The sequence below is a fragment of the Sinohyriopsis cumingii genome, chromosome 2 (genome assembly GCF_028554795.1).
Source record: "Sinohyriopsis cumingii isolate HCF-2022 chromosome 2, ASM2855479v2, whole genome shotgun sequence".
Taxonomy (NCBI): domain Eukaryota; kingdom Metazoa; phylum Mollusca; class Bivalvia; order Unionida; family Unionidae; genus Sinohyriopsis; species Sinohyriopsis cumingii.
In genome coordinates this window covers 70,108,484-70,131,217 of record NC_142962.1, presented here as the reverse complement: position 1 = coordinate 70,131,217, position 22,734 = coordinate 70,108,484, and the positions used below count along the sequence as shown (strand labels likewise).

The following is a 22,734-nucleotide window of genomic DNA, read 5'->3' as shown; positions in this document are numbered from 1 at the left end:
TTGGGTGAAAACCAGGAATTTTTCAGCTGACACTTTTGATAGATCATTTACAGAAAAAATTACATTAAAATCAAAATTTAAATGATTATGAGTTTAATTTGTTGCCATATTAGAGCTGTTCCAGTAAAACATACCCCCCCCCCAAGGACAGCACTTCAAAAATCTTCTGTAGGAGGTTGTGTTAAACTATTTTGATTGTGACAGTGGAAGGTTGGTTAGAAAATTCACTTCTGTTGTGGGATGTGTTAACAAAATGAGAAATCGCTGGTGGTGTTGTCAGAAAAAAAATGAATATGTAATAATAATAATAATGAGGACTTTGTATAGCACCTAATCTTTAGAAGCTCTAAGCGCTTTACAACATTAGACAACACCTATAAAATAAAAAACATATAATAATATTATTACAAAAAACAAACACCATGAAATTAGAAAAGCATTCAAAAATAAAAAAATATGCTGAGAATATTTCAGGTAGGAAACATTATTAGGTCTTTAAGTGTGTTCTTGCAGTCAAAATAAGTGAGTTTTGAGAGCCCTCTTGAATGTAATCACTGTGTCTTTGTGTCTAAGTTCAGTGGGCAATTCATTCCACGTTGCTGGGCCCTGGTATGCAAAAGAATGCTGTCCATATGACTTTGTTTTCATAGTGCGAATAATGAGTATACAATTGTCAGAAAAGGAGCGTAAGTATCTTGTTGGTGTGTACACATGGGTGAGGTCAGATAGGTATGTTGGACTAGAGTCCGACAGTGAAACGTAACACAGAGAACAAATTTTGTTTTTGATTCTGGATCGAATGGATAGCCAGTGTAGGGTACAGAGCAGCGGGAGGTGTACTCTGATCATGGTACTCTAAGTATGATCCGAGCAGCTGTGTTTTGAACTTTTTGAAGTTTCTGGAGTAGATATTGAGATGAACCAGACAGAACTGAGTTACAATAGTCCAGTCTTGAAAGTACTAATGAACACACAAGTGTTTTAGTGGCATCAACTGAAAGATATTTGTGAATTGAGCTGATGCGTCTTAGCTCAAGATATGCAGCCTTGCAGATGTTCATGACATGTTGGTGCAATGTGAAAGTACTGTCCAGAGTAACACCTAGGTTTTGTACTGATTGTGTGAATTTAATGTTGGTGTTGCTGATATTTATTGTTTGAGGTAAAGGATGTGAATGAGAAAGTCTTTGTGTTGTGATCAGAATGGCCTCAGTTTTATCATTATTCATCTGCACCTTGTTACATATCATCCATGATTTCACATCAGAAATGCACTTCTCTACACCATGGATGGTAGCATCAACTTCAGTTGGGTGGCTAGATTTGTATATTTGGGTGTCATCAGCGTACAATTGGTGAGACACTGGATGATGATCTATGAAACTTGAGAGTGACTGATTGTACAGAATGAAGAGAACAGGTCCAAGAACAGACCCCTGTGGAACACCACAGCACAGATCAACTGGGCTGGAGTGTATTCCATTTGCAGATACAATTTGTGTCCTGTTGACCAAGTAGGACTTGATCCACAGTAAGGCTGTATCATGAATGCCAAATACATGCTGGAGACGGTGAAGTAATATATCATGGTCTATTGTGTCAAATGCTGCAGACAAATCAAGGAGGGTGAGGACTGTAATCTTTTCTCTATCCAACGCAGAGAGAATGTCATTAACTACTTTTAGAAGAGTAGTTTCAGTACTGTGGCAAGGGCGATATGCAGATTGTACATTGCTAAAAAGACTGTTTGAATTCAGATGAGATACAGCTGGGATAGAACAACCTTTTCTAAGATTTTTTATATGAATGGGAGATTAGAAAATGGGCGGTAGTTCTTTAAATCGTTATGGTCTAGTGTTGGTTTCTTCAGCATAGGCTTTACAATGGCAGTTTTGAAAAATGATGGGAATTCCCTGGATGAGAGAGAGGTATTAATAACATCAGTTTGTGAATGCAATACTGGATCTAACCACTCAAGCAGTAGTGATGTTGGAATTGGATCAAGTTCACATGACTTTGGTGCACTCTTCATCAGGATTGTATGTACAAAATCCATAGAGACAGGTTCAAATGCTGCTAATGGTTGCCGCTCAAATTCTGTATCCCAGCTGTATGGTGACGACGAGTCAATTGAAATTGTGGTGTCAAGCTTATCTCTAATGGTTTGTTGTTGTGGGGTTTAACGCCATTTTTCAGCACACGATAGGCCATATATGGCGGCCAGTATTAATGGTGGAGGAAGAACCCGGGAAAACCCCGGAAAGAACCACCGACCCACGAGAAGCTACTGGCATGCTTTCTCACATATCTACATTGGCTGAATCTGAGACTCGAACCGGCGCAGACAGAGGTGAGATGGCAGTGATCCGTAACGGCGAACGCTTTAGACCACTCGGCCACTCGGGGCCCCCTAATGGTTTGTACTTTGTCACGGAAGAAATTTGCAAACATGTCCAGAAGGTCGACTGGAGAGAAGGTAGTTGGAAGTGGTGTTGATTTATTCCTTGACATTAGCTTGTTAGTAATCTCGAAGAGCTCTTTGGAGCTGGAACTTTCCATGATCTTAGTAGTGTAGTGGGCTGATTTTGCTGCATGGACTATATTTGTGACATTCTTCTTAGCGACTTCATAGATTAGCTTATGAATAGTTAGTCCGGTGGAAAGCCAAAGCCTCTCAGCTTTACAGTGGTCTATTTTAGCAGTGCGAAGCTGGTCCCTAACACTGCTATACCATGGAGAACATTTTTGAATTGATACTTTGCACTTGGTAGCTGGGGCATGTTTGTCAAGCAATGAACGCAGACAGTTATCGAGTTGTTCTGCAGTAGGAGGTAAGCAAGTTGTTAGGTTAGCTTGGATGTCATGCATTAGTTTGGTTCTATTTATTATACGGAGGTTTCTCTTAGTAGCAGATAAAGGTGGAGGGTTAGGGACTGATACGTCAAGATGGCATATAATGCAGAGGTGATCTGATGCAAGGTCATGGGATACCAGGGAGGACCTTAGAATGTTATCATCAGGTTTATGAAGAATCCAGTCTAAAATGTAACCATGTTTATGGGTGGGTTGGTTAACTGACTGTTTGAGGTTGAAAATGTTAATGGAATCTATGAGTTTTGATGTATTTGAGTTTCCAGGACAGTCAAAGTGAAAGTTGAAATCTCCAAGAATAATCAGGTTGCCAACTATCGAATTTCCATAGTACAGGAGATTCGGAAACTGCTCCAAAAATAGAGAGTCAGCCTTCTTGTTTTTTCTAATAGGAGGAGGGCGGTATAGGCAGAAAAAATGGACTGACCTTTGCTCCGGTGTGAGTGTGGTTTGGACTAGTTCAAACGATGTGTGGTCGAAATTGAATGTTGTGGTGTAGTTAAGACGTTTTATCATGGAGTTCTTTGTGATGACAGCAATTCCACCTCCGCGAGAATTACGGGGGAACGACTTGATGGAGTAACCAGTGGGTGTTAGATCTGCACACTTGGGCTCATCGCCTGATGTTTTTAGCCATGTTTCTGTCAGGAAAAATATGTCAACATTTTGGTCGTTGATAAAATTAACTATTTGTGTGTGCTTTTCCGGTGGTCCTACTGACTGGTCATTGCATAATGCAATGCGCAGAGGTATTTCTTGGATAGTTGACACAAAGGTTGACGAATTAATAGGGATTTGAGTTAGGTTATCTAAATTAACGGTTGAATTTTTTTTAAATGGTTGTGCCGAAATAAGGGAGATAACTGGGATTCTTATTCCTGTTCTATAACGGCCAGCTTTGAAACGTTTCTTTTTTCGCTTCTGTTTACATTTAGGTAATGATGAATGTAGTCCAGTTCGTTTAGTCTAGAGCACAATGTAGTGTGGAGAGCCAAGGAGTGATCATTTAAAGCAATTAATGAGGGTCCATCGTAGCATAAACGGGTTGACTGGTGAGTATCACGTGATGGCGGTTTGTTAAAAAACAGTGGAGCAAGACAGCTGAGAAAAAGTCTAATTGTTCTTGTTTCCAAAACAAGCAGATGAAGAAACACATACGAATTTAACAGCCAATACATAATGAACACAATAACGAAGATGAAAACAGGCAACAAGCAGAAATATCATGAAAATGGCAACAAAAAACGGAACAGCTGCTTCAAGCCGGTTAAGCAATAGTGGCCATCTTGTCTTAGATGTCAAAGATGTCAATATATCTAATATATATATATCTAACATTACAATTCACCCCCTCCTAGCGGTCTAACGTGAATAAAATATTGGGTCAGAAAATGATGCCAGTACATGCGAGTGCATGTAATTTGTACGAATTTGCATATTTTTAAGAAGTGATATGCATTCTGCAAATTGCGTCAGCGTTGCAGATATAAACATGTGCTTTGATCTGCATGCAATTTTTATTAAACTTTTAACTTTAAAAGTGCATTTCATTACATAATTCATGCTGCCAGTAGTGGTCTCGCAGCACTTGATGTGACACACAGATTCAGGAAGGCAAACGTTAAAATAGCTGGATACTTTGGTTCAACGTGAATGGTTGTTAAACTAAATTTGATTGGTTCATTGGGACCTGGAACAAGTATTTTATGGTAGTTTTAACCTTACTTTCATCATGGAAGTTTTACAAATGCATTTTTCAAATAAGGGCCACTCAAGAAATCAAAATGGCTGAATCACAACAGAGTTTGTCTTCAGATGACATTTTCAGTTGGTAAATACTGGCTGGTGATAGATATGATGACAATGAATTTCATGTATATCATTTTGTTGAACATTGGGAAAATGTCACTGGAAATACCAGTGTGTGATTTTATGCCCAAAATCGATGTTGAGCGTGAGTCCGACGTGTTGGAGGGACAGTATGCTGTTATATTTATTCAAGATACCCGTGTCTGAACAAGCAGACTTTGGGAATGTTGGACATAAGACCCTAATACAGCAGTATGGAAGAGAAAATTTCAGGCGTAAGAGGCAGCAAAGTACGATTCAAGGAAGTGAATCTTTGGAAGAGTTCATGTTAGTGAAAACTTTTCTTTTTGGAACAGAGATATCCAAGAGAGAATACCCATGGGGCCATACCTGTGAGATGTTGAAAATTGCACAATCATAAAGAACAGTAACTTGTCAAGGTAGTTATGCATGTGCATTTCAGACAGCAGGCAGTGAAAGGAGTTCTCAGCACAGAATAATATTTGTACACAGAGGAGGGGGATCATATTAAAGTCAGAAACAATCAACATATTAATGCTCATAGGGAACATCAGAGAATCCCCATACAACATAATTAAGTGTGAGTAGATCTCTAGTTGGCAGAACCACTATGGCAACAAAAAAATAACGAGACAAACGTTCATATCATGCAGATGTATCACCAAATGTACATGCTCTCTATGTACACAAATTAAATGACATTAAACATAAGAGACTGACTGATCTGTGTAAACTCAAAGCAAGATGGATAAAATTTGTCCTGTTTGTGTTTGGTTATTCCTATGTATATTTTGAGAATCATGATATTTTTTGCAGACTTTTTGGCACTTAGTTCAAAGCCATCTCCTTTTTACCATCTCTTTTAGTTTTACTGGTGCCAGTTCTTTTAATAAAATTGTAATTTCTATATTCTTGCAAAAATATAAATCTAAATATTTGTGATCATGTATTATTGGCAAAAGGTAAAATGTGCTTAGTTTTGTTGTAAAATCTAATAATATCAATTAGCAAGGGACTAAAGTAAAAAGTGGGTCAACTTTATGTGTGCAGAAATAATTGCCATATTACAGTGTTCTTAGAAACAGCAGAAGAGTTGTACAAGATGTATTTTGCAAAGTTGTAGAACCAGCACTCATATTGTCACCACATATTCCATTTAAATAATATCATTATTTCTGCATATTCCTATCAGTATTTTCCCTGTGGTATTACTTTTCTGATCTGATGTTTTTTGTTTCTTGTGCAATTTGTACACATCAAGAATTCTCACAGTATCATTAAAAAACAATGTAATATGCATCAAATTGATTTGTTTGAGAAGAAATTCATTTTTTAACCCCAAAATCACTGAAGCTATGAGTTCTGGCATTAAAGTCTCACATTAAATAACATTTGAAGTAGCCATGATAGTAATTTAGGATGCAAATGTACTAATTTCACCTTTGATATATTCAAATCTTCAGTGTGATGGAGGAACATGGCTTTGAGAGCTTGTCCTACATGTAACTGAAAAATGTGAGGGACATTGTTTTATTAACATAGTTTCCGTCCCTTTACAGACCTGATTTTGGAAGACTCATTACTGAAATCAGCAGCTTACTCTTTGGTGTAGTATTGAAAGCACACATTTCAAATTTATTTAGATCCAGAAAATGGTGTGGCTGTTGTGGTTTTCTTTTCACAAAAGCTGTCTTCATAGATGTGTCTATACTGATACAAATTTGATCATGAGTACTCAAAATTTTAAGTTAATGAATTTTAACATCATGGTGTTTGCACAGGTTTACAGTGGAAACTGAATTAGTACAGCGAGTCCTGAACTCTTGAGTTTTGTGCAGAAACATGGAATCCAAGCAGAATACATGCAGAAATGTAGAGATTTTCTATCTTGGATTTAGTCTCCCCATTGCATTTCACATTGATATGCATATTCACAAACAATTAGTATAGTAGTAGAAAAAGTAATTGACAAATTTAGATCGATATCATAAACAAGACAAACAGTATGTGAGGGGACAAGATCATAAGAACAAGCTGGAATGGAGAAGTATAATAATAATAATAATGAGTAGAAGCGTGCCTCGTTTTTTTATGTGTACAACATTATTTCTCAGCTTCAGTAAGAAATCACACCATAGGGAAGACAATAAAAGGTATACAGTTAACTAAACCAATGTGAATTTATCCACTTAAAAGATGTATCAAATTGATTTTAACCTTCTGGTTATATCTGTTCTGGTCTGTTTGTGTCCATTCTCAATCAGTATGGTTGGGAAAAAAATTGACAAATTTAAAGATTGAAAAGTCTTTTGGCAGATTATGATTATACACTAATTTTGTCTGATAGATGTGAATAGTTTCATTTCTTGGTTTGTTGATTCTGGTTGTTGCTCAGTTCAAATGCATCATTGAAAAACATTGATGCATTCTCATACTTGGTTACAAACATTTATTATAGATGCATTTCTCCAGATATCAGTGAATATAGCTTAATAACAGGGTTCCCATGCTACTGGGAAATCAGGAAAAAGTCATGAGAAATTATTTTTAAAAATTCCCGACCTTGATAAGTCCTTGAATTTTGCAAATATTGAAGTAAGTCGGGAAAAACCCAGGAATTTTCCACCACCACTTGATACCTGAAACAATTGCCTAATTGAGTCCTAACTGAATTGATCGTGAGTTAAATTTAACGAGTTCTGACCAGAATATTTGGAGGTTGCAGTATATATCATTTGGGTGCTTGCCATAAACACATTTGTTGAGTCATTCCAAACGCTCAGCAGATTAGATTCGTCTAGTATACTTTTTTCCCAACAGACAGCTCGATATCCATATTTTTTCTTACATGGAAGATATGAAAACCAGTCTAGCATCACAAGAGGCCAACAAGGTGTCAGCAAAGCTTAGCCACTTACTAGACGGCCTAGCAAACTTAAACGTTGTTAAATCAAGTCAGACCTGCATTAAATCGATGTGAACATTATTTATTTTCTTATAAATTGTGAGTATTAAAATCGTTATGTCTTTAACCTGCTGAAAGACCAAATAAAACTATGATGTTGATGAAATTTTACCTGGTACTCATGATTTGCATTGGTAGTCGTACAAGTACACATATTTCACAACCCACTTGTTCATGACCTTGTAGATACTGTAGTCACGTGATATCTAATATCCCATTTCAAATGTTGTAGGCAAAAATATTAAATGAAAGTTGCATGCTGGTTGTAATAAAAATACAAAATCATAAGGACCCAAAATTATACATATTTATCCCAAGAACAACTGCCAGGGTTTTGTTTTCTCACCCATGCGACCAAGAAATCTAGCTGTTTTGCCAACCTTACTTTTCTTATCTCGGTCTAGTCATCTCAGACCAGTCGTCTCAGTCAAGGTGTCCATGCGCTCAGAACTACTTTAAAAAAAAGAAAACCTTGTTGTCTTCAGCTGTGCCTGACGTAGTTCTTCTAAAAACAAAAACAACAACAAGAAATATTTAACAAAAAACAAAGTAACTTATGCTCAATCCATCTTTGAGAACATACAATACAAAACATTTTGAGAAAGACACACACACATGTACACGATGTCAAGTTATTTGGTATTTTGTTAGTTTAACACAGCATGGTCAATTTTATCCTATCTGCAGGCCTAACTCAGTACATGTTCAGGTCAGCATTATTAAATGTAGCTAAAGCCACCTTACTAAATTTCAATTATTTCGTTTGGAACAAATTATATACTGTCAGCTACATCACTGTGTGGAATGAACTATGACAGAAAACACTGATCCATGCACATAGACTAGGCCTGCATACTTCATAGCCTCGTGGAGAGACAAATAATATAACCCCTTGAATGGAATTTCCTTGTCTTGGTCCAAAATCCCACAAAGTTTCTATTCATCAAGGGACACTCAGGCTATACACATTACCAAAAATCCCAACTCTTTCAACAACTACAGAAAACTTGGTAACAGCCAGAAATGTGTTGTCAAACACACTTTCTTCTAATTTTGTTAAGCATCTGAAATTGTGCCCCAGTTCAATAAAATGTATACCTACAATCTTTAATGAAAAATAATACATTTACAAGTTAGAAGGAATCATTTTTCCTTCCACACATTAATCCTTAAGCAAATTTCACGGTAGCACTTGCCATGCTTCCAAGGCAGAAAAAGTAATTTTCATATAAACCTTGAACTTGAAAGTTCATCACATTGTTATCCATTAGGGTCCATATTTGGAGGGTCATTCATACACAGGGGTTATTTTACAATCAATATTAATTACAACACAAGTATGTCACAAAACGGGTCCCCGAGTGGTCTAAAGCGCTCTCCGTAATGGATCACTGCCATCTCACCTCTGTCTGCGTGGGTTCGAGTCTCGGATTCTGCCAATGTGGGTTTTATGAGAAAGCTTGCCAGTAGCTTCTTATGGATCGTTGGTTCTTTACAGGGATTTCCCGGGTTCTTCCTCCACCATTAATACTGGCCGCCATGTATAGCCTATCATGTGCTGAAAATGGCGTTAAACCATACAACAACAACAATGTCACAAAACAGTTTCACCTCATTCAAATAAAAGGAGAGTTATATACGATAGTGACACAGATCTCAAATTAACCATGAATAATCTAATGCAAAATGTTACTGTTCATTACAGCTTCTACTATGTATAACTACAGTAAAGATGTGTACCCAGTATCATTTCATTATTTACAATTTAACTTTTAAAAATTGGAACTGATGAAAATTAAACATTTTCTTGTAATAAATATTAATTATTTATTGTTAATTTCGTACAACATTCATATATTAAAAGTGATAATACCTCATTATTATGTGTCATTTTATGTTGTTATTTTTCTTTGCTCACGCATATAAACTGTGTAATTCGGATGCAACATCACATCACAGCCCTCAATAACATATTTGTATTAAAGAGCCACATGTAAACATTTGGACATGAATTATATTACACTAGTGAAGATTTCTTTTTATCTGAAAGGAGAATATTGGATGAGAAAAATAATCTTGCCTCATGGTAAGACAAATAATGTAACCCCAAGTTGATTTTACAGAAAATTCAGTTCTTATGGTACAGCAATTATAAATTTGAAGGTCTTCTGTCAAAATTTAAATCAACCCTTTTGTAAATGTTTCTGAAATGATGGATTTTGGACCAAATCATCTGAAGGAGTTAAACTTTTCTCCTTACAAAATAAGATTCTAATATTTTGCGTTTATTATTTTTTCATACTGTGATAAGAATGTGTTACTTTGTATAACATGCATCTACATTGTTATATAATTATTTAGAACTAAAGGTTTGAAAGGAAACAAAACCAATTTATGTTCGTTATGTTGTTTCCACATGACAACATAATGCAGGTCAGCATAGTTAGAATTTGTATTATGTACATTGTAATGACCTTATATGCTCATTTCTAGGAATATAATCAAACTTGTTTTGTGTGATATATTTTGTGGTTTTGATCATGATCATCTTTTTTAACTTAGATGTTTTGGAGAGTCTTGAAATAGAAACATCTTTAGATTTAGAAAATGCATTTTTCTATAATTCCATTCAGTAATGGTCATATATGAACCTTGAAAAACGTAATTTCTTCCTGGAAATGACCTGGAACCATGTTAATAAGTTGTAACAGTTCCAGTTGGAACAATGGACATTGTTAGAGAAACTTTAAGTGGGCTAAACTGTGAAGTTTTTGGCAGCGCGTGATGCTGGATTGCTCAAGACTTCTCCATCTCATATGCTCACCATGAAAAATCCATTTGTACAAACTGATGATGACTTTTTGGTAACTGTCAGAAAGGCATAAATCGGTTGATTTAGTTTGGTTTGCTTTTCTTTTTTTTTTTTTAACAATATATTAGATGGAGAAAGAACCCAGAAAGACCACCAACCCAAATTGGTTGATCTGTGACAAAAATGCACGCTGTGAGATGTGCAAGTAACCTGTAAAAGCAAGCACCTTATAACACTTGGGCACATGGAGCCTCTGTTGATTTGATGTTTATCTCCAACAGCTGAAGATATGCAACCTCAGGTTTCGGTAGATCATTATGGCCTTTACACCATTTTCAGATGAAGAGAATCTATATTTGGCAGCCAGTTTTACTGCTGAAGAAAATCCAAGCACTTTTGAGACACCAAACACCACTTATGTAGAACCACTGACCTTCCACAAGTAACTAGCAACATTCTCATTTACACATTGGAGGCAAGTAATCATATGACAAGCATCTTGTACCACTCTGCCATGGAAGCCCCTCAGATCTGTATCACAAGACAAGCATCTTGTACCACTTGCCCATGGAAGCCCATCAGATCTGTATCACAATACAAGCATCTTATACCACTCTGCCATGAAAGCCACTCAGGCCATAGGTGTAAGTCTCATATGAAAGACCAGAAGTGGGATACAGAACCTGTGAAAACTGGATTGAAAGTGCAGAATGTTACTGCATGGCCATCAGTGATGATGATAATGCTGTTGACAATACAGTCAACTGCAATGACATTGATTTTACAAGCACTCTGGGAAAAATGATTCCATGACTTTCATCCCTTTTTTAAAATCTAACTGATGATATAAAAATGTTTGACTTGCTATATTACTTTTTTTTTAAAACTTTATATTAGTCTTGCAACAAAGCATAAAAATAAGACGTTGGCAACTGAAATATATGTTCTTACAAGAAAAATAATATAGTGTAAAAGTAGGCAGAAATTATGGAAACATCACTTCCACAGGCATTAATATTTTTTCAGACAAATCATGTATTATAAGTTTACCAAAACATTTATTAAAAAGAATAATAACAAGGAATCATAGAATCTGACCATACATTTAAAGCAATAAAAGATTTTACTATTATTCTAATCAAAAGCAGCATGACTGAGAACAGATAAAAATTACAAAACATAGTGATCACTTTAGTAAACACACAGTTTAGTAAGGATACAAATTCATGATTTCTGTATTAGAATAGAAATCCCTTTTATAAAATTTATATTCATGGACATTAAATTAGTAGGTATTAAAGGTCTGATCAATGATATCTACAATAAATTAGTAAGTATTAAGGGTCTGATCAATGACATCTACAATAAATTAGTAGGTATTAAGGGTCTTATCACTGACATCTACATTAAATTAGTAGGTATTAAGGGTCTTATCAATGACATCTATAATAAATTAGTAGGTATTAAAGGTCTGATCAATGACATCTACAATAAATTAGTAGGTATTAAGGGACTGATCAATGACATCTGCAATAAATTAGTAGGTATTAAGGGTCTTATCAATGACATCTACAGTAAAGTAGTAGGTATTAAGGGTCTGATCAATGACATCTGCAATAGATTAGTAGGTATTAAAGGTCTGATCAATGACATCAACAATAAATTAGTAGGTATTAAGGGTCTGATCAATGACATCTACAAATAAATTACTAGGTATTATTAAGGGTATTATCAGTAACATCTACAGTACATTAGTAGGTATTAAGGGTCTGATCAATGACATCTACAATAAATTAGTAGGTATTAAGGGTCTTACCAATGGCATCTACAATAATTTTGTAGGTATTAAGGGTCTGATCAATGACATCTACAATAGATTAGTAGGTATTAAGGGACTGATCAATGACATCTACAATAAATTAGTAGGTATTAAGGGTCTGATCAATGACGTCTACAAATAGTAAGCAACCAAGAAAATTTGTGATTTCACAATATCAGAGACATACATGGCTGACAGACAAACAAACAAAAGGACAAAAGATTGATTTTAATGAATGAATACAAATAAAAATATGCAGTAGATTATATGATCTATAAGAATTCAGTAGATTACTTTCAGCCAGTTGTCATTTAAATCGCTTCTGTCTCCAACCCCATATTAAAATCATCTCTGTTGCCCACTAACCCATAGCCAGAAATTATGTTTAAAAAATATGCTTCTGTAGTGGGCAGTGTTTTTCGATTTAAACATCTGATGGTGGATCATAATTTTTTAAAAACTGCTTCTGTTGTGGGTTGGATGAATTTAAAAGTGCCTTCCACCCGGGGGGTATATGTTTTACTGGAACAGCCCTTACAGGGATTTGCAGACATTGCACAACTTGGTCAGTAGATGTGTTATTGCTGCATAAGTCAATTGGCCTATGTAAGTTTCAGTTAGCATTTTGTCTAATCAACAGAATCACAAATATTTTTTCTTCTAAGAAACATGTCCTAAGGATTCTCTGACCATTCAGCAGACAACAGCAAAAATGTAACATCAACAATATCAAAAAATGTTTGGGAAAGTATACTGCATAACTGGTAGTTGGAAAACTTTAGTCAGGGTACCAGATACGTTACATGTAGAAAGTTTAAAACCGTTTTATAAAGTTTTAAAACTGTCACGTAAGGTTCCATGGAAAATTTCCAATCATGCTTAGTCCCTACTTTTAAGTATTTATTTTATTCTATGAAACTGAAATCAAAGTGAAACTTAATTATCCCGTTATATAACTCTGGTTTTCCTGTTTAACTTTGTATGTAGGTCATTTCATTTGCTACTGTTACTTCATAATGTGACCCCCAGTATGAGGATATGTTAATTTATGAGAGATATTGTTATATTTGTCCTGTAGCTTAATGCAGTGAGTGACAGTGCAACTAGTTGGGCAGTTTATAGCTCACCTGTCTGTAAGCTTATGATATGCTGTGCATTGCATTGTCTGCTAATGAACAATTGCTTTGTTAAGTCCATATTTCTGAGCTAACTGAAGTCCAACTTGAAATGTGGGATTACATCATCTCAGACATCTTAGCCAATAAGCAAGATCCACACATATTGAAGTGATCTTGCATCTGGCTGGGCTTGTTATTGCTCCGTAGTCCATTTTTCTCCTTCAAATAAGTTCCCAAATCACAATAAGTTTGGGAAGTATGCCTCCTACCTTACAACTCCAGCCCGAATAAAAGACAAAATTCATCTTTTCCTGTCAATCATATAGATAGAGGGTAATATCTCTTGCCCATTTCCTCCTCTCCCCTCACTGCTAGGTGTCACTAGTTTTTAAGCTTTGCTGCTGCTGTACTAATAACACATACATTATACATCCAAAAATCCAAGCCATCTTAGTGTTAAAATTGAACCATCCAACTTTAAATTTGGATTTATTGTGTTGGACAATCATTCTTCTAAAGGTTTTATACATTATTTCTATAAAAGAATCCAAATTAGAGTGACTATGTCACCTTTATGGACTTAATCTATTTAAGACATTAGAACATTATCATTGAACTCATGTTGTCATTTATGGGTTAGCACAACACTATTTTAGCTTACTTCTTTAGTAACAGGAGTGATATTAGCAAGCTAGTAACATGCTAAATTGCTAATTTATGCTTTGTTTTCTCTTCTTTTGCCATTTAAGTAGAAATATCAGTTAAATGCATGAGATGAAAAAATTCAAAGCAAATGAAGACTAGACAACCATGATTCTTGTATCATATGTACTAAGTGTACATCATTTGTGCCATGCAGCATGTGTAATACATGGACACAGGAAGTCTTATGGAGTTAGTAATGTGCCAAATTGCTAATTTATGCTTTATCTTTTGAACTTTGTTTCAGTAGAATGTAAACTAAATGCATAAAATGCAAAAAGTTCAAAGCAATAGTCCAGAAAGCATGAGAAGGGAAGGAAAGATGAAATAAGTCGAGGAAAGATAACGTTGATGTCCTTAGTGTACTTCCAAAGTCAACCTCCATTACAAGTCTTATGAGGGATGCTGTGTTCCCTCTCCAACCTAAAGTTTCTTCACTTGCAATTTCCGACTCATGGGGGGGGGAGGTCCCCCAGTTTTAGGCTGCCCAGTGGGTATAAGTCCCCACCCCACCCCACATGTCTGAACTTGGTATTCAGGCTTGTAAGTTTGGATGCATGTGGTTTGTACTGGTTCCTTTGGATCCATTTCATGATATATTTCACCACCAAAATTCAAGATGGAGACCTTGAGATCATTCATCTTTCCATCCAGCAGGATCAGAATGCTGTCTTAATCTGACTGATGCATATTTTCACATCCCTATCCACCCCGCATCATAGAAATTTCTCCATTTTGCTTACTGTTGCACAGTTTATCAGTTCACAGTACTACCCTTTGGCCTCAACGTTTTCCTTTCTACCCAGGTTGTGGACTGCATCATTTTCCTATTCTTTCTACCCAGGTTGTGGACTGCATCATTTTCCTACCCAGGTTGTGGACTGCATCATTTTCCTATTCTTTCTACCCAGGTTGTGGACTGCATCATTTTCCTATTCTTTCTACCCAGGTTGTGGACTGCATCATTTTCCTATTCTTTCTACCCAGGTTGTGGACTGCATCATTTTCCTATTCTTTCTACCCAGGCTGTGGACTGCATCATTTTCCTATTCTTTCTACCCAGGTTGTGGACTGCATCATTTTCCTATTCTTTCTACCCAGGTTGTGGACTGCATCATTTTCCTATTCTTTCTACCCAGGTTGTGGACTGCATCATTTTCCTATTCTTTCTACCCAGGTTGTGGACTGCATCATTTTCCTATTCTTTCTACCCAGGTTGTGGACTGCATCATTTTCCTATTCTGACCGACTTCATTTACAATGATGGCAGCGTACCTGGATAATGTCTTCCAGAAACATATGGTAAGTTCTGTTCTCATCCAAAACAGAAACAACCTTCTTTCACTTTAAGATCATCTAAGCTTTCTGGTGAACTGGAAAAGTCCAACCTCTGTCCAGCTTTTTGTCCATCTGGGTATGGAGTTTATCAGCAATCTAAATCTGGTATGACTTCATGTTAACATAATCAGGATCATCAAACTCATTGAGTCTATTTCCAACAGGACATGGGTTTCAGCAAGAGTGTTCTTGCAACTCCTTAGCGACGGACTTCATCCTGCTCTGGTGTCATTTTATGTGCCCCTTACAGATGATGTTGCTAGCCCAATCAAACAATCATGATCATGCCCAAGATACAATCATTCCTGTGTCAGTGGTGCAACCCATGACCATGGGGATCCTGCTTGGAGAAGCCCAAGCAGAAATAAAGGTATGTACCAACGCCAGTATGAAATGTTGGGGTGCCCATCTTTTGCCAAGGGAGCAGCTTCTTCATATCATCCTTTTAGAGATGAAGGCTGTCATCAATGCCTTTCACTTCTGGAAGGATTGACTTTCCGACAAAACAGTCCTCATTATGTCCAACAACCCTGTGGTGGTGACCTACCTCCTTAAATGGGGTCTCCAAATCACCCGACCTGTGTGTTCTGATTTGGCAGTTTCCACGTTGGAAAGACAAGCTCCATATCAACATATAAATCAGACACATTCCTGGCAGATTCAGTGTCTTAGCAGACACTTTACCCAGTAATGGTCGAGTCATTCACACAGAATGGTCTTTCCATTAATTGGGCTTTATTCAGATCTGTGCACTTTGGGTGCATCCAATGATCAATCTTTTTGCAACAAGGCAGAAGGAATCACAAGTTGCCCACCTTTGTCTCTCCAGTTTCAGACCCAGAAGCTTGGGTCATGGATGCTCTTTGAATCAGTTCGGACGGGTTGTGGGCATCTGCCAACCATCCCACAGTCTTGGTACCAAAACTATCCAGAAGTTATTGGTTCAGAAATGCGAGATGATTCTGATAGCCCCTGTCCGATGGGACAAGTCCTGGGTTACCAATCTACTCAACCTAGCAATAGTTCTGCCCAGGAAGATTCTGGCCAACCAGAATCTTCTCAAGCTACCACAGTCTTAGTTGTTCTGTCCCAGCCTGAACTGTCTTCTTCTTCATGCTTGGCTCTCATCCAGACAGCATAATGAGACAAATAATTTAAACCTTCATTTGTGGAGAGAATCTCGAGAACAAAATGGCCGTCCACTCTGAAGGCTTACAAGGGAAAGTGACATGTTTTCAGGGACTGGTGCCTGATCAGTAACATCATCCGTCTGAGTGCCTCAGTCCCTCAGATGTCCAAATTATTTCTCAGGCTCTTTCAAGAGAAACAGTTGGCCCCAATTACTATCAAAGACCACCACTCCATGATATTGGACACATTCCAGCATCATAGTAGAAATGATATTGGGCATGATAAAGATCCCAATCAACCAAAATTCTACACTGTTTCCAAACTGAAATCTGTCATGGGTTTTAACATGGCTGAATTCAAATAAATTTGAGCCTTTGGCTCAACACTTTGCTAAAGCTACAGTCACACAAAACTTGTTTCCTGATAGCTTTAGCTTCAGCATGCAAGGTGAATGAGTTGACCCTTTTCATTGACCTGAACTATCTTCGGCTCATATCAGATGGTTTGGTGATCCTTTTGACACAACCAGGCTTTGTAGCCAAAAATAGGTTACCATCTGTCAGCAATCAAAGAGTCATCCTTTGTTCACTCTCTCTCCTCCATAGACAGGTTGAGAGCAGCAGCCATGTAAGATCCTGTTCACACACTCAAACAGTACTTGAAACATAGGGACAAATCATAACACATCCAAGTGCCTCTTTCTTCTGGTGAAAGCCGTGATACAGGATATCACCCCCTGAGTCCTTGCTTTGTTGATAAATGTGTTATATGCTCTGCATACATGGAGGTCTCACAAGATCAGAGTCACTTCATGAAGATTTCCACTCATGAGACTATAGCGATTTCAGTGTGTATTGTGTACAAACGTAATATTTTGATCCGAGATATAGTAGAAGCTTTTAGCTGGCAAGCAGAGTCAAATTTGTTGAGTTTTTATCTCAGAGATTTAGCTTAGCAGAGGCAAGCCTTGAATCTGGTGGGTCCAGTGGCAGCAGTCCATATGACCACCAGACCCAATTAAAACAATCAACACAGCGTATCAGCTTTGTTGGATTTGCTCTTGAAATTTTGTAGGTAAGAAGATTTCAATAACTATCTTCTTAATCATATGTAGGGGTCACAGATCAGGTGTCCCTAGGCTGTGTTGCTTATGTAATGATGAGAACAGGCTGTCGTTAGCATCGGAATCCAGGCATCATTCCCTAGAAGGATACCTGAGGCAGAGGTAGGATGCTCAGCATTCCCTCCTCCTATTACCTATTCTCCTAACATTAATGCACTGGGGAATGTATTTGAAGGAGGAAGCAAATTTTAAAGTAAATTAAGTTTTTCAAAAAATACGTACCCAATCACATTACTTTAAAACCCTCCCTATCACCCCAGGATGCAAGCATCCTCAGTATATTGCTCAGCTTAAAAACTAGTGATGCCTGGCTGTGGCAAGGGGAAGTATTGGGAAAGAGTTATTGCTCTTTGTCTATATGAGAGATGGGAAAAGATTATTTTCTTTGTTTAGTTGGGCTGGCTTGGTGAGGTAGCCGGCTTATATCCCTATCACTATTGTGATGGGCTAAGTATTCTTGGAGAAACAATTTACTTAAAAATTTGCTTTCTAATTGGATCATAATAGAACCTTGAATATATGCATCCAGCATCAGGCTCTTGGACAAGTTCAGTAATGAGAGGGATTAAGGAGTCTGATTAGCTGAGCTTGTTATTAACCTGGAAATCATATTTCTGATCTGATTTTGATCAAACAAAAATATGTTCTTAAATTATCAATTTCTTGGATGGATTTGATTAGGAGTGATACCCATGTACATTAAGGTAAGGTCATCTTGCATCTGACTGACTGAATGACCTTTTACCACTCAGGAAGCAGAGTGGTCTAAAGCACTCATCATTACGGATCACTGCCATCTCAACTCTGTCAGCATGGCTTCAAGTCTCGGGCTTGGCCATTGTGGATACATGAGAAAGCTTGCCAGTAGCTTCTTGTGGGTCAGTGGTTTTTTCCCAGGGTTTTCACAGGTTCTTCCTGCACCATTTATACCGGCTACCATATATAGCCTATCTTGAAAAATGGCGCTAAAACCAACAACAATAACCACTCATATTTTGGTCAAACTTGGAATATATGCTTTCATCATTGAAATCTAAAACAGATAAACTAATGAGCGATATACATGCATACAATGAGGATGATCTTACAGCTGATCGGTTCACATTGTTTTCACTCTGAAGCTACATTTCTGATCTGATGTGATTTTGATGGAGATCAACACATATTGAGGAGTACAGTGTGAGCCCCCGCTATAACACAGTAGTTGGGAGCCATATAACCCAACCATGTTTTATACAGAACCATGTTATAAGCAACCAGGTAAGTTAGCTGAAGATTATAGATGTACCCCAAAATATTTGTGGTGAGGGTGTAGGTAATATATGCAGGCAGTATAAATACGTGCTTGATTGGCACAGTTACAATCTTAATTCTATGCATATTAAATGAGAAATACACCTGTAATGAAAACAGAGAAGGCATATATAATATTTTACTTTATTTGGAGAACCCTGGATTGGTACATATTCGTGTATACTGTTTATTTATACATGTGTAATGTATAGCATGAATAAAGTATCAACACTGTGTACTCGCCTGCAAATCTCATCACATATTGAATCCACAAGTAATTCCATCGAAAATATGCACACGTCATATAGGTCTGAATTCAGTGGAAAAACTTAGCACAGTCGTGTAACAGATGATGTACATTTAACTTTTCAGTATGTCCCAAGTTGGTAAAAGTTAGTTTGCATTTTAAGCTGCCATTGGTAGCATTCATAAGCATAAACTTTTTTCCTGCAAAAAAGAAACTTTCACAGCACAGTAAATGCGCTCCAGTCATGTTGGAAAATGAAATAATCCATCAGATTCCATTGCTTTTATTTAAGTTTAGTACTGACTTTGTTTTTATTGAAGATTATAGTTGGTTTTCTTTGTGAAGGTTGCATGCATTATTGAAGTCACCACTAAAGGACAGTTTTGGAGAAGCAAACAATTGCCCATTTCTTTTTGTGGTGGCAAGATTAAATAATTGTATTGCATGATTGAAACTGATTTTTTCTTCTTCTCCATTTGCTTAGTACATTTTCATAACAATTGGTGCTTCAGAGGTAATGTTTTCTTTGAAATTTCAGCAAACTGTTTTATCTTGGTACTTTAAAAAAAAGTAATTGGTCATCATTTGGTCTTATCTGGGTACATTTTAAAAAAAGTAATTGGTCATCATTTGGTCAATTGTAGTTACTGTTTCTCCCTACCTAATGAACAGACCAACAATTTTTTTAATTTTTTATTTTTATTTTTTTAATACATTTGTGGTGCTACCTTCCACGCTGTGTCATTTAACAAAGGGTCAACAGAAGATAGAGACGCATGTGTCCTGGTCTGATGACAGGGATTACTACAGAAAATGTGAGTGTTCTGAAGGATTTAATACTGAGTGAAAAGAAGAGGAATTTTGCTTACCATCCACATACAAATCTCAGTCTATGTAAATATATTAATTACTAGAAAGCAGCCAAAAATGCAACGAAAAATAGCTCAAGAGATAATGCCTTGTCCGGTTGATCTCCACTACCAGCAGATATCCCACAACATTCACTACTCATGCTAGATGTCAGCATAACATTTGACAAAGAATTTGTTTATGTTACAATAGATAAATTTCAGTGCATTTTATATAAGGTTTGTGGCTTCCTTTCATGGGGCCTCTGAATTTCTCCACTCCAAACCACTGGTTGTATATACAAGTATATACAGCCAACAATGTCGCCAATAAAAACAAATTGGCAGATGGTATATTTTGCCATCAATAAGGGAAGAAAAAAATGCAGTTTGCGACATTGGCGAAGCCTGACACAATCCCAGAATAAACTCTTTACACGTTATTTTTCATACTTTTAAGATGGAAAAACTTTTTTCATGTATGAGAAAAATATGTATAAAATTTCAGGAGCCATTGCACAATCATCTTGTATATTCATACGTGATCTCTTCCCCAAAGTGATAATAAACTTTTTACGGTTTTTTTTATGTACTTTTAAGAAAGAATTTGTTTCCATGTACGAGAAAAATACATGTATATAAAATTTCGGGAGCCACCTCATGACTGTGTTATATCCAAACTCATGTTATAACGGAGCATGTTATAGCAGGGTCACACTGTATTTTGTATCTGATTAGCAGAGTTTGTTACCACTCACAAAGCCATATTTTTAATCTGATTTTGATCATGAGTTTCATGGCATTTGAGATCCATGCATATTACTGAGGTGATCTTGCATGAGTTTCATGGCATTTGAGATCCTTGCATCTTGAGGTGATCTTGCATCTGTTGGCTGTGCATGTCAATACTTTAGTGACTTTTTTCTGATCATTAGTGGGTTTATACAGTCAAGATCCTGGTTGATTTAGATTATGAGTGAGAGACTTCATATTAATTACACATTTATCTATAGAAAGAATTGGAATTACACTCTAGTAAAATAGGTAATATAACCATGATATCAAGTTTGGGTGATGGTTTACATAGGTTGTATTTCAACAATTCTTCATAAGCCTGTTTAGTGTATAATAATGCACACAGCCTAAACATTTCTGAAATATTCTTGTACAGCAAGAGTGCACTGTAAAGACCTAAACACTTTGATTGACATTCTTTATATATTGTTCTTAAAACAAACTTCTGATCTTTGCTTGAAACAACTATAGTTTTATCAACAAAGTTATTCTTGACTGCTAGTTTTGATCTGCCCAGTTATGACTGTTGAAACAACAGAAAATATAAGAAGAATGATGTTCCTGAAAATCAAATTTTGCAGAGATTATCGCTCATTTTGCTCATTATTTTTGATCTTGTACTTTTTTCTCATTGTCTCTGGGCTCCCTCTTCAGAAGTATGAATAGGAGAACATGATATTCCACTTGCTTCACTTTTCTACCACTAAAGTCTTAACTGAATTACTGTGAGGTGTCATGCTTTGTTCACATCACCAGGGAGGTCTAAAATAATAGCACTCACCATAAATAGAGTTCAGACTACAATTTAGATGTTCATTAATGCACACATGTAAAATAAGCTTGCAGATTAATTTTTATCCACACTGTAACTGTGTAAAATCATATTTCACAAAATGATGTTGACTTTTCTTACCCAGGGTGGCTACTCCCTTTTGACCGGCCCTATATATGCAGTGTTGTAATTTGGTGTTTTTTCATTCTGATATTGATTTGACTCCACTAATGACTTTGCTCTTGTCTATGTTTATATATTTATTGGTAGAGAATTATTTCTAAAACCTTGACTTTTTTAAGATCTTAAATATTTAGAAGAAAGTTTAATATGTTTCATGAAATAGAGTTGGACAGTTGCTAGTATTACCATGCTAAAGCGCTTTAAAAATTTTCATTTATATGATATCATTTGTATTGTGCATCATTTTGTGGCATTCCATAAATGCAATGCTGTTGTTTTTGTTGTAGGGTTTAACGCCATTTTTCAGCACGCGATAGGCTATACATGGTGGCCAGTATTAATGATGGAGGAAGAATCCGGGAAATCCCCGGAAAGAACCACCGACCCTCGAAGAGCTACTGGCAAGCTTTCTCACATACCCACATTGGCCGAATCCAAGGCCCGAACCTACGCAGACAGAGGTGAGATGGCAGTGATCCGTAACGGAGCACGCTTTAGACCACTCGGCCACTTGGAGCCCCCCATAAATGCAGTGCAATTACTCACAAAATGTTGAGAATTTATGTTATATTTCTAGCTTATAATTGTAAAATTTTCCAAATACACTTTCTTCTGAAATGCTTCCAAATTTAAATAGCAAGTATTACAAAAAACATGGCATAAAAAACTGAGTCATATATTCATTCTATGTAAAAACATGCGACTCAGCGAACCACAAATTGAAGCTTTCTCTGTAATCTTGACTTCTAAAGCTCTTGAATGACTTTGATTTTGGGTAAGAGACTATGTAAATTAATTGTGCCTTTATGTTTAGAAAGAAATGTTATCAGCATATAGTAAAGTAAGGTAAATGAGTCGGATAAAATGTTTGGGAAATAGTTTACTTA

General features: G+C 36.5%; 1 protein-coding gene across 1 annotated transcript in view; it reads left to right on the top strand.

Annotated features, from left to right (window-relative positions):
• The window catches only part of LOC149805121 (histone acetyltransferase KAT5-like), a 67,090-nt gene that overhangs the window by 33,637 nt on the left and 10,719 nt on the right, over positions 1 to 22,734 (top strand). The gene's annotated exons all lie outside the window — the stretch shown is intronic.